Consider the following 17,048-nt stretch of genomic DNA (forward strand, 5'->3'; position numbering starts at 1 on the left):
AAATGGCTCTCTCCCTGAAGAACTTTCTCCTCACCTAGACCCTAAACTTCCCCTGGCATAGCTTGAGACTGTGTCCCCTTGTTCTGGTGCTGGTTGCCTGGGAGAAGAGACCAACCCCTTCCTGGCTACAACCACAAGTATACTTCAGAACGTTTGATTAAAGTATACTTTCATAATGAACATCCTAGCCTGTCATTGAGATACATTTAATCAAAAGGTATAGCCATCACATAAAGTTGAAATTGTGCCATAAGGAAAAGTGACTGTTAAGGTTCATAAGTAATAAGCCACGTAAGCTGAACACCAGATACATGGCAGAAAATCTATCATGAAGCTTAAAAGAATATTTTTATGCTTTGGTATCTATTTAAAACATGCCAATGCATGTTAACCTGTGTTATCACAGGTTAATGGTTTCCCAGGATTAGATACAAAAAGATTTATTTTGTCAAAGATGAAACAACCTGGAACTTTCAATGAAAGGTACAACTGTTTTACTGGTGGAATTTGTCTTGGATTCCAAAATTATATATCTAACAGAAATACTGATCAAATAATCCAAAATTAGAGCATAGTTCTCTGCTCTTCATTCTCTCTCATGATTAAATCATCCTCTATGTAGACTTATCATATCCATGGTCTACATTTTATGACATGCATAGAAGTTTACAAATTAGTTAACAGTATACAGATGCATTAAAAAAAAAAAAAAAAAAAAAAAAGATGTCTTGACTATTTTTGTTGCGCTATATATGAATTGAGCATAAAAGGAAGTCTACATTGCTTAGCAATGTTTCTGAGGGTGGTACTGTAATTCTGATGCAGTTAGTTATTTTTGATCTTCTATGCAATAACAAATTTACTATAAGCCATGGAATAATAACTAGTTGATTCTACTTTTTAAACATGAAGTCAACTACTGCTTCCAAAGTCACATAATATTCATGATATTCATGTTATTTAGATATTTCACAAGCACATTCTGTTAGCAGTCCTTTATGTTTACCAATGGAAATTGAAAGAAGCATTTAAATCCATGACATTTAACTTGGTGAAGTAAGATGGCGGTTTCATGTTCTTGAAGTGGTAACAGCTTATATGAATCCATTGACAACTGATTACATTTGGCTCCATAAACATATGACAAAAACAACAGCCAAAGTTCCCTTCCCTTCCCTTCCCAAACCTTCCCAAACCTTCCCAAACCTTCCCAAACCTTCCCTTCCCAAACCTTCCCTTCCCAAACCTTCCCTTCCCAAACCTTCCCTTCCCAAACCTTCCCAAACCTTCCCTTCCCAAACCTTCCCAAACCTTCCCTTCCCAAACCTTCCCTTCCCAAACCTTCCCAAACCTTCCCAAACCTTCCCTTCCCAAACCTTCCCTTCCCAAACCTTCCCAAACCTTCCCAAACCTTCCCTTCCCAAACCTTCCCTTCCCAAACCTTCCCAAACCTTCCCTTCCCAAACCTTCCCTTCCCAAACCTTCCCTTCCCAAACCTTCCCAAACCTTCCCAAACCTTCCCTTCCCAAACCTTCCCAAACCTTCCCAAACCTTCCCAAACCTTCCCTTCCCAAACCTTCCCTTCCCAAACCTTCCCAAACCTTCCCTTCCCAAACCTTCCTTTCCAAACCTTCCCTTCCCTACCCTTCCCTGCCCAAACCTTCCCTTCCCAAACCTTCCCAAACCTTCCCTTCCCAAACCTTCCCTTCCCAAACCTTCCCTTCCCAAACCTTCCCAAACCTTCCCAAACCTTCCCTTCCCAAACCTTCCCTTCCCAAACCTTCCCTTCCCAAACCTTCCCAAACCTTCCCTTCCCAAACCTTCCCAAACCTTCCCAAACCTTCCCTTCCCAAACCTTCCCTTCCCAAACCTTCCCAAACCTTCCAAAACCTTCCCAAACCTTCCCTTCCCAAACCTTCCCAAACCTTCCCAAACCTTCCCTTCCCTACCCTTCCCTTCCCAAACCTTCCCAAACCTTCCCAAACCTTCCCTTCCCAAACCTTCCCTTCCCAAATCTTCCCTTCACAAACCTTCCCAAACCTTCCCATACCTTTCCTTCCCAAACTTTCCCTTCCCAAACCTTCCCATACCTTTCCTTCCCAAACCTTCCCTTCCCAAACCTTCCCAAACCTTCCCATACCTTTCCTTCCCAAACCTTCCCAAACCTTCCCAAACCTTCTCTTCCCAAACCTTCCCAAACCTTCCCTTCCCAAACCTTCCCTTCCCAAACCTTCCCTTCCATTCCCTTTCCAAACCTTCCCTTCCCAAACCTTCCCTAACCTTCCCAAACCTTCCCTTCCCTAACCTTCCCAAACCTTCCCAAACCTTCCCTTCCCTTCCCAAACCTTCCCTTCCCAAACCTTCCCTTCCTATACCTTCCCAAATCTTCCATTTTCCTTTCCTCTTACTTCCATTTTCCTTCCCTTTTCATATCTGTAGATACAAAGGGTTAGGGTTAGGATTAACTGCAGGATCTGAGGCTTATGCTGAAAGTTGCATGATATTCTAGCATAAAGGATCTCAAGCTCATGTGTTCTAGCTGTCTAATCAAACATCACTTGCTTCAGCTGTCTGATCTTCTAAGACTAAATGGTAACCTTTGGTCAAAACCACCCTTCAAAAATGTTAAGTCTTGAAGTCAGATGATCTCCAAAATCTATTACTTCATCTAAATCACACAATATCTAATTTTAAGGAAGTTAGTCTGCTAGCACACATGCACAGTTTTTTGTGTTTGTTTTTTCTTTTTGTTGTTGTTTTTACTTCTGAGGCCATTACAATGGATAATGCTTGTGAACTTGTCCATGTGTTCCTAAAACTTCAAAAATAGCCAGTTCAGGGTGTACCAGGTTTGGGTTGAGCTGGAGTTAGTTCTCCTCAAAGCATCTTTCTATTGATGTGCTTTGCAGTGCTGTAACTGAGTACTGAGAGCACACCAGTGTTCTGGCTACTGCTGAGCCGAGCACCCAGGCTGTGCTTTTTGAACATTTCCCTGTCCCAACAGTAGGCTGAAGGGATGCAGCCAATCCAGCTGACCCACACTGACAAAAGGGGTATTCCATGCCATATGACATCAGCTCAGATATAAGAACAAAGTGAAAGAAGGAAGTGTGGGGAGATTAGTCCATCACGTCTGTCCTCTGGAGGAACTGTTATGTGTAGAGAGCCCTGCTTCCCAAGACTAGCCACTGTCCTCTTGATGGGAAGTGGAGAGTAAAATCTCTCCCTCTGCTTTCACTCCAGCATGGTCTATCATTTGTGCTTATTGTTAATAAATTTTTTCTATCTTATACCTGGCTTCTGTTACATTTCTGCCCCCCTCCCCTGTCCATCTAAGAAGGGGAGTGATAGAGCAGCTTTGGTGGGCATTTGGCCTCCAGCCAGGGTGAAGTCACCACAGAAACCTGCCGTGATTTTGTGAATTGTAGCATAGTTTTATGAGAATTCTGAATCACACAGAATACAAGTAATCTTTCAAGGATATGCTGATTTTTACTTTAGATGAATGTTAGTAGAAAATAAAATGTAGCATTATTGTAGCATCTTGCATTTATCAACTTTTCAGTTTAATTGATAAATTATACTGTAGAGGAGACAAAACATAGATATGAACAAATCTGTCAGCAAACAGGATTTGCCTCTGAGTACAAACAGATGAATCCTTTTTCCTTAATGGATATGTTTTGCTGGATTGTTTTCCTCTGCTTGCTAGTTGTCAGCTTCTAAGGACCATAGCACATGGTGAGAAAGAAGGCCTACAAAGTGAAATTGTTAGGTACCTTTTGCCTATGGTCATCTTTGCCACACAGCTACCCAATTAACCCTCAATTTTATGCCAAGTCTCATTTGAGCAAAAAGTCTGTAAGTCAATATCACAGAGGGACAAAAATAGTGGGCAGCAGAAAGGAAACACTGTGAAGTTGAAAAGAAAGGGGTAGTAAATGTCTCTGGACACAGACTGAAATGTTGACCTTGACTGCATACCTAAGCTATAATGCAGACACTAGGAATGGGGATTGAAACAGCTAGTGAAAGAACATGATTTGTTTAACTGAGTGCAGGGTCCATAGGACTAGCAGAAGATTAAATTAAATACTTGGAAACTAATGTGAACAGGAAAGCAACAGTATAATACAGTGAACAATGGAAAAAGGATAGCAATGAAATTAAAAACTTTTAACTCTCTAAACTAAACAGAAGATAATCAATATACAACAAACTATTATATGGTACAATGAGGGAGCATAAAATAACCTAGTTCTAGAAAAAGATGAAGAAATTGTCAGTGTTACCAAAATCTAAATTAGTGTAGGAATTAAAGGGAATATAGAAGACATACCAAAACAAGGTGTGGTGGTTTGAAGTTTCCCATTCACATTAACTAAGCACAATTAACTCCACTGGAAGTAAATGGAATCTGTATTTGCAAGCAAAAAGTACACTCTACAATGGTATGCAATGAATATGCACAAAATATACAGTATTTACAATGTTATACAGGTATTTACAATTAGGAAATAACATGGAAATCCCCCAGTACTACCGCTGGTTTCCCAGAGAAGCAGGGAAGCTGCTCCACTGCCCCCTACCCCAAACCTCCTCCCCTTTCTTTTTAGTAAAAGGAAGGAATGTTAGAAAGAGAAGCAGTGTTAGTGTTCTTATCTTTTCTTAAGGCCAGCCAGAAGCAATTATTGTCTCCTCAGCAGAACAGCCAGATCAGGAATGGAAGTGAAATGTGAAAGATTGTTAGGGTACATTTGCATCCATCCCACACATTTTGTCCAGTGAATTTGTTTTGTTTTCCCTTTTACACCCAATAGTGAATTATTTATATTTTTCTCCTTTTCTGCTTGAAATCAGTAGCTAATTTTAAAGGCATAGCCTAAAACTACCACACAAGGAAGAACACAGATGTGGATAAACACTTAAAAGACAGATCCATGTGATGACAGAATACTTTAATGGTTTGTATTGGAAGGTACCTTAAAGATCATTTAGTTAAAATGCCCATAAATCAAGTTTCTCAAAACCCCATCCATTCTGGCCTTGAGCACTTCCAGGGAGGGACCATCTACAACTTCTCTGGACAACTTGTTCCAATGTCTCACCAGCATCACAGAAAATAATTTCTCCTAAATATCCTGTTTAAATCTACCTTCTTACAACTTAAAACCATTACCCCTTGTCCTATCATCACAGGCTTTGATGAATACTCCTTCCTAATCTTTCCTGTAGGCCTCCTTTAGTACTGGAAAGTTGCAATACAGTGTTCCTGAAGAATTCTCTTCTCCAGGCTGAACAAGTCCAACTTTCTCCACCTGTTCTCATAAGGGAAGTACTCCAGCTCCCTGATCATCCTTGCAGCCCTCCTCTGTGCCCTCCTCTCTGCGCACTCAAGCAGGTCCATGGCTTATGTTGAACAGAACAGCACTCAATGTGGGGTTTCACAAGAGTGGAGTAGAGAGAGATAATCACCTTTCTTGGCTGTCAGACCACAGATATTTTTAGAATGGAATAGAATTAACCAGGTTGGAAGAGATCTTTGAGACTATCGTGTCCAACCTATCATCCAACACTATCTAATCAACTAAACCATGGCACCAAGCACCCCATCAAGTCTCTTCCTAAACACCTCCAGTGATGATGACTCCACCACCTCACTGGGAAGACCATTACAATAGCCAATAACTCTTTCTATGAGGAACTTCTTCCCAACATCCAGCCTAAAACTCCCCTGGTGCAGCTTGAGACTGTGTCCTCTTGTTCTGGTGCTGGTTGCCTGGGTGTGATGGATTAACATCCATCCTGGAAGCAGAGGGGGCAGGGCTTGTGAGAGTATTGCCCTGCATGCAGGGGGTTTTCCCCCTGGGAAACTAAATTAGTCTGTTCCACTCCCCATCTCTGACCAGCCAGGATATACAAAGGAGGATACTGCAGCCATTAGGTCTCTTGGTCCCTGTCTCTGTTTGGACAAGGACTGCTGGTGACTCCCTGCTTCTCTGCCACATGATCAGGCCTGATCCTTCTCCCTGCTACCTCCACACCTCTTCAAAGAGCCTGGTTTTGTATCCGTATTTTTTCTCCCATCCATTCTTGTTCTTTACCCTTTGTGAATCATACCTTTTTCTAAAACTTTGTCCAGTAGGTCCTGTGGGCAGGGCTGACCATGTTGGTAACTCATCGCAATAACTCCTTTAAAAAATCAGTCTCGACTCAGACTGAGGGGGAATATAAGCAGGTAGGTAGGTGTCATAAGCAAGAGGTAGGTGTCCAGGCATCTGGCTGCAGAGAGTGCTGGAACCTGGCACTTGAGATGCAGGGTAGTGGGGACAACTCCTGCATTAGGGGTGAGCAGATCAACTATCTGCTTAACCTGGTGGCCAGACTGAAGGACAAGGTTGCTAGACTTAGAGATGTAAGAGATTGTAGAATGGAGACAAACTTGAGTAACCAGGCTCTGCAGGCTCCCCCAGCAGAGGCTGGTTATCCAAAAAGCAGAGGGGAATGGACGCAGGTTCCTCTCAAAAGACGCAAAGTAAAACCTCCTTGCCTCCCCTCACCTTCCCCACTGCCCTTGGAAAACAAGTATGGGGCACTGGAGGTTGAAGGTGAGGTGATTCTGATGCCGGAGGACACACCATCTGGGGTTTTCCCTGAGGCAATACAGCCTAAGGTTAAACAGCCTTCCCCTCGCATCAGGACTTGCTCCCTTAAAAACAAGAGGAGGGTAATTGTTATTGGTGATTCCCTCCTGAGGGGAACAGAAGGCCCCATATGTTGGCCAGACCCTTCTCACAGGGAAATTTGTTGCCTCCCAGGAGCTAAGGTTAGAGATGTTACCAGAGGGCTGCCTAGTCTGGTGCAGCCCTCTGACTACTATCCCTTAATAGTTACGCAGTTAGGGAATGATGATGTTGCAACCAGAACTCCCAGGGCTAGCAAAAATGTCTTCAAGGCCCTGGGAGAACTGGTTGAGGGGTCAGGTGCACAATTAATTTTTTCATCAATACCCTTAGTTGCAGGAGGAAATACCAGAAGGAACAGGTCAGCAGCTATAATCAACAAGAGGCTTAGAGGCTGGTGCAGTCGGGTTTTTCAATCTTGGAGAACTTTCTACTGCACCAGGTCAGCTGGCAACAGAAGGAGTACATCTGTCCCAGAGGAGGGGAAAGATCAGAGTGTATGAGAATGGCCTATCCCTCAGAGAGAAAAAGATTCTAGGAAGGGAACTGGCAAGTCTCATTGACGGGGCTTTAAACTAGATTTGAAAGGGGAAGGGGCTGGAATCAGTCCCCCCAGACAAGAGTCTGAGGGCAGTAAGCTGGAATCAGGGGAGAAACCAGCAGCCCAGCTGAAGTGCATGTACACTAATGCACAAAGTATGGGTAACAAACAAGAGGAGCTGGAAGCCTTGTTGCAGCAGGAAAGTTATGATGTAGTTGCCATCACAGCGACATGGTGTCCCAGACAGGACAGCAAAGACCCCTCACTATTTTAGCATTGTAAAGCCTAGGAGCAGACAGATGCGTCTTGCCAGGCCGAGCGGCGAAACCCCAGAGGAGCTGAGTCCCTGGGACAGTTTCGTGTGATTAGAGCAAGGAGTGAGTACCACTGCGAAAGGATTGCAGCAGAGGAACCTCTTTTCTATAAAGCTTTCAGCTACAAAGCCTCAGGAGTAAGTCCTGTCTCAGCAACATGCTGCAAACACCAACAGAAAGTGAAATTGTGCTCCTGCAGCTTCCATGTGGTAGACACTATTTTGGTTTTTGTTTAAATCCTGACATGTGCCACGAGGTATCAGGACCAGTGAGTAATTACAATATCTGATTTTCATAAGCATCTATTGAAGGTCTGTTGCCTTAGGGAATTCTGTATTTCCCCGTGCTTTGTGGGCAATCGCCGGCTTCATTGCTTATGTTCCTTTTCTTTACATTGTAGTGCTGTTTGCCATTTCTGGATTTTTGTACGTATTGTTAAAATTGTTGTTCCTGCTGCTGAGGTATCTGTTCCACAACCAAACATCTCCAACCTGTAAATAAGTTTTATTTAATATTTTGGTGGGATTTTTATGATTAATAAATTTATTATTATTTTTATTAATCGCTCCACTTATTGAATATTAAAATGGCCTTTTACAGTATCACAATATCACACAGTAGAACTAAGATTGGAAGAGACCCCAAGGATCATCAAGTCCAACCTGTCTCAGTACACCTCATGACTAGACCATGGCACCAAGTGCCACGTCCAATCTCCTCTTGAACACCTCCCAGGGACAATGACTGCCCCACCTCCCTGGGCAGCCCATTCCAATGACAAATGAATCTCTCCTTGAAGAACTTTCTCCTCACCTTGAGTCTAAACCTCCCCTGGCACATCTTGAGACTGTGTGCCATTCTTCTGGTGCTGGTTGCCTGGGAGAAGAGACCAACCCCTTCCTGTCTACAACCACCTCTCAGGTAGTTGTAGAGGGCAATGAGGTCACCCCTGATCCTTCTCTTCTCCAGGCTAAACAATCCCAGCTCCCTCAGCCTCTCCTCATAGGGCTTGTGCTCAAGGCCACTCACCAGCCTTGTTGCCCTTCTCTGGACACGTCCAAGTGTCTCGATGTCCTTCTTAAACTGAGGGGCCCAGAACTGGACACAGTACTCAAGGTATGGCCTAACCAATGCAAAGTACAGGGGCACAATGACCTCCCTGCTCCTGCTGGCCACACTACTCCTAATACAGACCAGGATGCCATTGGCCCTCTTGGCCACCTGGACATACTGCTGGCTCATGTTTAGGTGGCTGTCAATCAACACCCCCAGGTCCCTCTCTGTTTGGCAGCTCTCCAGCTACTCTGACCCCAGCCTATAGCTCTGCATGGGGTTTCCGTGGCCAAAGTGAAACACCCGGCACTTGGACTTGTTAACTGTCATGCCATTGGACTCTGCCCATCTGTCCAGTCGGTCAAGGGCCCTCTGCAGAGCCTTTCCACCCTCTAACTGACCAACATCTGTTCCCAACTTGGTGTCATCTGCAAACTTGCTGATGACTGACTCAACCCCCTCATCCATATCATCAATGAAGATGTTAAAGAGCATGGGACACAGAACTGATCCCTTGGGGATGCCACAGGTGACTGGCCACCAGCTGGATGTGGCACCATTCACCATCACTCTCTGGGCTTGGCCCTCCAGCCAGTTCCTAACCCAGCACAGTGTTGCTGTCCAAGCCACTAGCTGACAGCTTAGCCAGCAGTTTACTGTGGGGGACGGTGTCAAAGGCCTTGCTGAAGTCCAGGTAGACCACATCCACAGGCCTCCCCACGTCCACCAGACGGGTCACCTGATCATAGAAGGAGATCAGGTTGGAGAGAGGCAGGACCTGCCCTTCCTAAATCCATGTTGGCTGGACCTGAGCCCTTGGCCCTCCTTCAGGTGTGCAGTTATTGCCACCAGGATAATCTGTTCCATCACTTTCCCTGGCACTGAAAGCAGGCTGACTGGCCGGTAGTTTCCAGGTTCCTCCATCTGATGCTTCTTGTGGATGGGGACCACACTGGCCAGTTTCCAGTCATCTGGGACCTCTCCAGTGAGCCAGGACTGGAGGAAAATGATGGAGAGTGGCTTGGCCAGCTCATCTGCCAGCTCTCTCAGCACCCTAGGATGGATCCCATCTGGTCCCATGGACTTGTGAGTGTCCAAGTGGCTCAGCAGGTCCCGAACTAATTCCTCATGGATTTCCAGGACATCACACTGCTCCCCGACCCTATTACCCAGCTCAGGAGGACACTTGTCCTGGACTCCTACATTGCTGTTAAACATCGAGGCAAAGAAGGTGTTCTGGACCTCAGCCTTTTCCTTGTCTTCAGTCACCGTGTTCCCCTCCAGGTCCAATAAGGAGTGGAGGTTCTTCTTGCCCTTCTTTTTCGTGTTAATATATTTGTAAAAATGCTTTCTATTGTCTTTGACAGAGGTGGCCAGCTTTAGTTCCAGCTGGGCCTTTGCCTCTCTAATTTTATTCCTACATAATCTAACCACTTTCTTGAACATAACTTGAGAAGCCTTCCCCTCCTTCCAAATGTGATACAGCCTCTTTTTTTCCCTTAAATCCTCCAGGAGCTGCTTGCTCATCCAGGCCGGTTGCCTTCCCCACTGGCTTATCTTTCGGCACATGGGAATGCCAGTTCCTGTGCCTTCAAGAGCTCCTGTTTGAAGTAGGTCCAACCTTCCTGGACCCCTCGGTTCATGAGGGTTGGTACCCAGGGAACTTTACAAATAATTTTCTTAAAGAGGCTGAAGTTTGCCCTCTGGAATTCCAAGGTGAAGGTTCTGTTGGTGCTCCTCCCTATCTCCCTGCACATTGAAAACTTCACTATCTCGTGGTCACTGCACCCTAGGCAGCCTCCCACGGTCACATCTCCCACCAGCCCTTCCCTATTGGAGAACAGCAGGTCAAGCACAGCCTGTCCCCTGGTAGGATCACTTAACAGCTGCATCAGGAAGCAGTCCTCCATTTGCTCCAGGAATCTTCTGGACTGCCTCCTCTCTGCCGAATTAAGTTCCCAGCAGATATCTGGCAGGTTGATGTCACCCACAAGGACAGGGTCTGATGATCTTGAGACAGCCTCCAGTTGTTTGTAGAATAATTCATCAGCCTCCTCATCCTGGTTGGGTGGTGTATAACAGACTCCAACCAGGATGTCAGATTTGTTGGACTGCCCTCTGATTTTAACCCATAGGCTCTCAATTCCCTCATCTTCCACCTCGAGTTGTGTGGCAGAAAGTGTCTCCCTAATATACAAAGCCACCCCTTCTCCTCTTCTCCCTCGCCTATCCCCCCTAAAGAGCCTGTAACCCCCCAGTGTAGCACTCCAATCGTGCGTGTTATCCCACCATGCTTCTGAGATGACGACTATATCATAGTTGCCCTGGTGGATCAGGATCTCCAGCTCCTCTTGCTTATTTCCCAGGCTGCTTGCATTGGTGTACATGCCCTGCAGCTGGGCTCCCGACCTCTCAATTGACCCTACCTTGTGCCCTACTCTTTCCTCTGCAGAGGGACCGATATCTTCACCCACCTCCTTCAGACCTAGTTTAACGCCCTCCTAATGAGCCCTGCCAACTCTAGTGCTACGACTCTCTTACCCTTTCTAGATAAATGTACCCCACCAGGACCCAGCAGGTCGGGTGCAGTAAAAGTTGCCCCATGATTGAAGAAATGAAAGTTCCTCTGCTGGCACCATCCCCTGAGCCAATTGTTGATGGTGTGGGTTCTCCTGTTCCTCTCAGTGTACTCCCCTGCCACTGAGGGAACTGAGCAGAACACCACTTGAGCTCCTGCCCCATCAATCAATTGTCCAAGGGTCTTGAACTCCTTCTTAATCGCCCTGGTGCCCTTCCTGTTGATCTCATCACTCCCAGCCCATATTACTAGCAGAGGGTAATAGTCAGAGGGATGGATCAGCTTGGGGATTCCCCTTGTAATGTCCCTTACCTGTGCCCCGGGTAGGGAGCAGACCTCCCTGTGGGATGGGTCAGGATGACATATGGGTCCCTCAGTACCCCCCAGGAGAGAGTCCCCAACAACTATAACCCTTTTCCTTTTCTTTGTGGAGCTGGTTGTTATAGCTGCTGGGGACCACTTGGCCTTAGGCTCCTCTCTGGAGCTGGTCGTTATAGCTGGTGGAGACCGCTTGGCCTTAGGCTTGGCCTTAGGCTCCTCTCCGGAGCTGGTTGTTACAGCCGGTGGGGACTGCTTGGCCTTGGTCTCCCCTCTGGATGGATGCTCCTCAGCCCTCTCATCCCCACTGCCCTCGGCCTGCAGGGCCTCATAATTATTATGCAAGGGCAGCGGAGGAGGAGGAGAGGGCTGGGGTGGATTTCTCTTGCCACCATTGGCAGGCACCTGTGTTCATCCCTCTCCATTTCCAGGGGCCCTTCCCTCAGCAGGAGAGATCTGCAGAGCCTTCTCCCAAAAATCTAACTCCCTTTCGCTTTCCCTTATTGACCTGAGCCTAGACACCTCCTCCTTCAGCTTGGCCACTTCATCCTTCAGCTCAGCCACCAGGCTGAGGAGAAAGTTCACCTGCTCACACCTGACACAGGTGTCCTCTCCCTCTCCCTCTATTCCAACTGCCAGGCTGAAGCACTCTGCAGCTGGCAGCCTGGACTCCAGCATGCTGGTGAAACAACTCTGTCTGGGTAGATGCTGTTTTTCTACCCTTTGTCCGAGTAATGACCATGGTGCAATGTTTGAGTGAAAAGTAAAAGAAAAAAAAAATTTTCTTTTTTGGGAAGCAGCCGGAAGGCTATCGAGCCAAAATGGCGCCTTGCACACAGCCCGGCCAGGATTTAAAGCTCCCGCTGCTGATGTCAGGCTCTTGTTCCCGTGCACGCTCGTGAGAGCACAATCCCGCCTCAACCCCTGCTCCCCAGGAGTCCTTCCGACCCACAAAACCCCAAAAGCAAGGCGAAAAGCCGAGCAGAAACTCACAAACCAAGCGGTGTTGTCGCGAGCAGCGGTGCTGACCGGCTATTGAGCCAAAATGGCCATAACAGACCTGTTCTACAATCTTGCCTGGCTCTGAGGTCAGGCTGACAGGTCTGTAATTCCCTGGCTTATCCAAGTGGCCTTTCTTGTGGAGGGGCATCACATTGGTCCCCATCTGGGACCTCTCCAGTGAGCCAGGACTGGTGGTAAATGATGGAGAGTGGATTGGCCAGCTCATCTTCCAGCTCTCTCACCACCCTAGGATATATCCTATCCAGTCCCATGGGCTTGTGGAGACTTTATGCAGCCCAGTATGCAATCTCTTCCGGGGTTGTGAGTGTACATTGCCACCTTACATCCAGATTTTCATCCACCACGTTGTTCTCTGTAGGGCTACTTCCTATCTCCTCAACATTCAGCCTGTATTTGTGCTTGAGATTTCCCTGGCACAGGTACGGGACTTTGTATTTAGTTTAGTTGAATTATAAGGTTTTCACAGGCCCACTTCTTAAGCTTGTTAAGGTTCCTCTGGGTGGCATCCCTCTCCTCCTGTGTGTTAACCCATACCAGGCTGCTTGGTAAACTTGCTGAGGATGCACTCAATCCTATTCTCAATGTCACCAACAAAGATGTGAAACAGTACTGGTTCTAATACTGACTCCTGAGGGATATAATCAGGGAAGTGGGTCTGCATAATGAAGTGCATGCTGCCTGCTAGTGGCTATTATACAATAGCTACCAGCAGAGCAGAAGACTGTAAAGGTCTGTCATGTGAGTTCTTTTTGTTGGCATTGTAACAACACAAATAACATCACTGTATTCCCATTTGAAAATATGAAGACTGAATAAATAAGAATAAAAAGATTACTCAGTGTTAAGGTGATCTTCAGAGTAGTTCAAGGAGTATTATTGAAGATTCAGGTAGTCAAATGGATAACATCATCATGTCTTTGTGTATATTGATGTTTTGGCCTTATCTTCCGTATCATGTTCGATTTCAATTCTCTTTGTTTCAAAACGGTGCACCAGAACAGAAGAAGCTGGTTTGAGAGAGGTAATGCCAGTTAGCATGTCAAGGATGACAAAGTAATATAAAATCATTTATTCTGGGAAAGAAGTAATTATGCAGTTTTGGTATGATAACAATTTATGAATTTATTAGCTGCATTGAGGAGATGGAGCTGGAACGATAGTTAATGTTCATATTGATACCTGATTAGGTTCACATTTCACCGAGAACAGACAGACAACTGAAATACTTGCATACGTTTGCAAGGAGTGTAGGGAAAAAGAAAAAAAAAATCCAATAGAGAATAGTCAGTGAAACTGCTTAATAACTGATATCAAATGACATAACATGGACTATAGCAGCAGAAGGAGTGACAAGGTTTTTTATGAAAACAGGAGATGACTGGATTTTTTCCCCTTATTTTATTTAAATCTTTGACTAGTGGAAGACTGCTGTAAGTTTCTTGAGATCAACAGTATCACAGAGAGTAGTACTAACAATGTTAGTTAGTTATATAATCAACATGTATTTTATCACTCATGATTCTGGCCTGCTATTGCAATATTATAGTATTTAAGTCTCTTTCATTAAGATCTCATGATTGACAATGATAGATATTATTCTGTCTATCAGCAGAAATTGTAATTTTGATTGGTTTGGTACAGTCACCCAGGATATTATCTGAATATGTAATGTATTCTTCTCCTGGAAGCAAAACAACAAATTATAGTCCTGCAAATTATTACCTTCTGATTTTCCTGGAACATTTAAGACTTATTAAAATACCTCTTTACAAGCAGACTTGTGGATTTTAAAGTCTGTACTTTGGTACTTTTGATTTAAAAGAACTAGTCAATCTCAGAAACTGATACAGATCTTTTATGTCCTTTTTTGTCCCTATCCTATATATCTGTATTGTGAATGCATGTACCACCAAGTAGTCATATTCAATCTTAAATCAAAGTCTTCCTCAGATTAAGTCATGGATAAAAAGCAACTTCTACAAAATGTTAATTTCTGAAAATCTTTGCACAAGTAGTTTTTTCTATAAGACATTTTCAAGTCACAAAAATCAGTTGTCACCATAAGTGTTGAATACACTCGAATCTGTTACAGTGGTACATTCTAGTGAGAGGAACTTTAAATTTCTTGCCCTTTCTTAAAGACTACTGCTTCAAGGAAGATACATTATCTGACTGTCCTTGTCTGAATTTTGATTTTTAGAAACCAATGATAAATTTGACAGAGAGTCTGGTATTTGGGATTATCAATGACCAGACTATGTCATTTGCTAAAAAGTTCAGCAAAAATATAGCTGTTGTAGTGACTCTCCCACTTTTCCTCTAAAACTCCCAAGAATTGTAAATTAACCTGAAAATTCTTCTTTGTATACTTACTTTCACTGAGCTTCAGAAATTACACAGAACTTTAAGGATGTGTTTAAAGTTTTACAAAAGCATCATGCTTATCATGATGAATCACTTTTTCACATAAATCTGGATATGGGAGTTAGAATACAGACTTTGTGTTTAGCATGTATATGAAAAGATGGATTTAAAAAAAAAGGCTTTCTTAAGAAAAAGTGATTTATTTAATGATGCTCTCTTCTTTAATCTTCTGCCTCTGTACAGGAGTTTCTGGATTCTGCTGCATATTGTCTGAAATTATTTTCCAAGATATGCATCTTCTGAATAAACTACATAACTAGTTATAATATAACTCCCACTCTGGACTTCTGGATGGCTGAGTTAGTTACTCAAGGAACTAACTCAGAAGGTTCCTTCAGTAACTGCCATTAAAAACAAAGGGGTCCAGAAGAGCTGGACCTACTTCAAGAAAGAACTCTTGAAGGCACAGGAACAGGCTGTGCCAGTGTGCTGGAAGATGAGCCGCCGGGGCAGACGGCCAGCCTGGGTGGGTAATGAACTTCTAAAAGAACTAAGGGAAAAAAAGAGGGTGTATCATCATTGGAAGAAAGGTGAGGCGACCCAGAGAAAGTTTAAAGATGTTGTTAGGTCTTGTAGGAAGAAAAATAGGAAGGCAAAAGCACATTTAGAGCTTAGACTGGCCTCTGGTGTGAAGGACAAAAAATTATCCTTCTATAAATATATTAATGGCAAGAGGAGGTGCAAGGACAACCTCCACACCTTGGTGGAAATAGAGTGGAACGTAGTAACAAAAGATGAGGAAAAGCAGAGGTAGTTAACACCTTCTTTGCCTCAAATCTTAATAGCAGGACAGAATGTCTTCCAGACAGCTGGCCTCCTGAGCTGGTAGATGGAGACAGGGAGCAGTATAGTGCCCCTGTGTTCCAGGAGGAAGTTGTTAGAGATCTCCTCAGCTGCTTGGATCACCACAAGTCCATGGGACTGGATGGGATCCATCCTAGGATGCTGAGAGAGCTGTCAGATGAGATGGCCGGTCCACTCTCCATCATTTTCCAGCAGTCCTGGCTCACTGGAGAGGTCCCAGAAGACTGGAAGATGGCCAGCGTGGCGCCCATCCACAAGAAGGGCCAGTTGGATGAGCCAGGAAATTACAGGCCTGTCAGCCTGACCTCAGTGCCAGGCAAGATTATGGAACAGGTCATCTTGAGTAGAATCACACAGCACTTACAGGATGGCCAAGGGATCAGGCCCAGCAAACACGGATTTAGGAAGGGCAGGTCCTGCCTGACCAACCTGATCTCCTTCTAGGATTAGGCGACCCACCTGGTGGATGTGGGGAAGGCTGTGGAGTTAGTCTACCTGGACTTTAGCAAGGCCTTTGGCACTGTCCTCCACAGCAAACTCCTTGCCAAGCTGTCAGCCCATGGCTTGGACAGGAGCACACTGCATTGGGTTAGGAACTGGCTGGAGGGCCGAGCCCAGAGAGTGATGGTGAATGGTGCCACATCCAGCTGGCAGTCAGTCACTAGTGGTGTGTCCCAAGGATCAGTGCTGGACCCCATGCTCTTTATTGATGATCTGGATGAGGTCATTTAGTCCATCATCAGTAAATTTGCAGATGTCACCAAGCTGGGGGCAGGTGCTGACCTTCTGGAGGGTAGAGGGGTTTTGCAGAGGGGCCTTGACAGGCTGGACAGATGGGCAGAATCCAATGGCATGAGATTTAACAGATCCAAGTGCTGGGTTCTACACATTGGCCACAGCAACCCCATGCAGTGCTACAGGCTGGGGTCAGAGTGGCTGGAGAATGGCCAGGCAGAGAGCGACCTGGGGGTACTGGTGGATGGTAGGCTGAACATGAGCCTGCAGTGTGCCCAGGTGGTCAGGAGGGCAAATGCCATCTTGGCCTGTATCAGGAATAGTGTGGACAGCAGGAGCAGGGAGTTCATTGTGCCCCTGTACACTGCACTGGTTGGGCCACACCTTGAGTCCTGTGTCCAGTTCTGGGCCCCGTAGTTTAGGAAAGATGTTGACTTGCTGGAATGTGTCCAGAGAAGGGCAACAAATCTGGTGAGAGGTCTGGAGCACAAGCCCTATGAGGAGAGGCTGAGGGAGCTGGGATTGCTTCACCTGGAGAAGAGGAGGCTCAGGGGAGACCTTATTGCTCTCTACAA

This window comes from Dryobates pubescens, chromosome Z, assembly GCF_014839835.1.
Source record: "Dryobates pubescens isolate bDryPub1 chromosome Z, bDryPub1.pri, whole genome shotgun sequence".
NCBI classification, from domain to species: Eukaryota; Metazoa; Chordata; class Aves; order Piciformes; family Picidae; genus Dryobates; species Dryobates pubescens.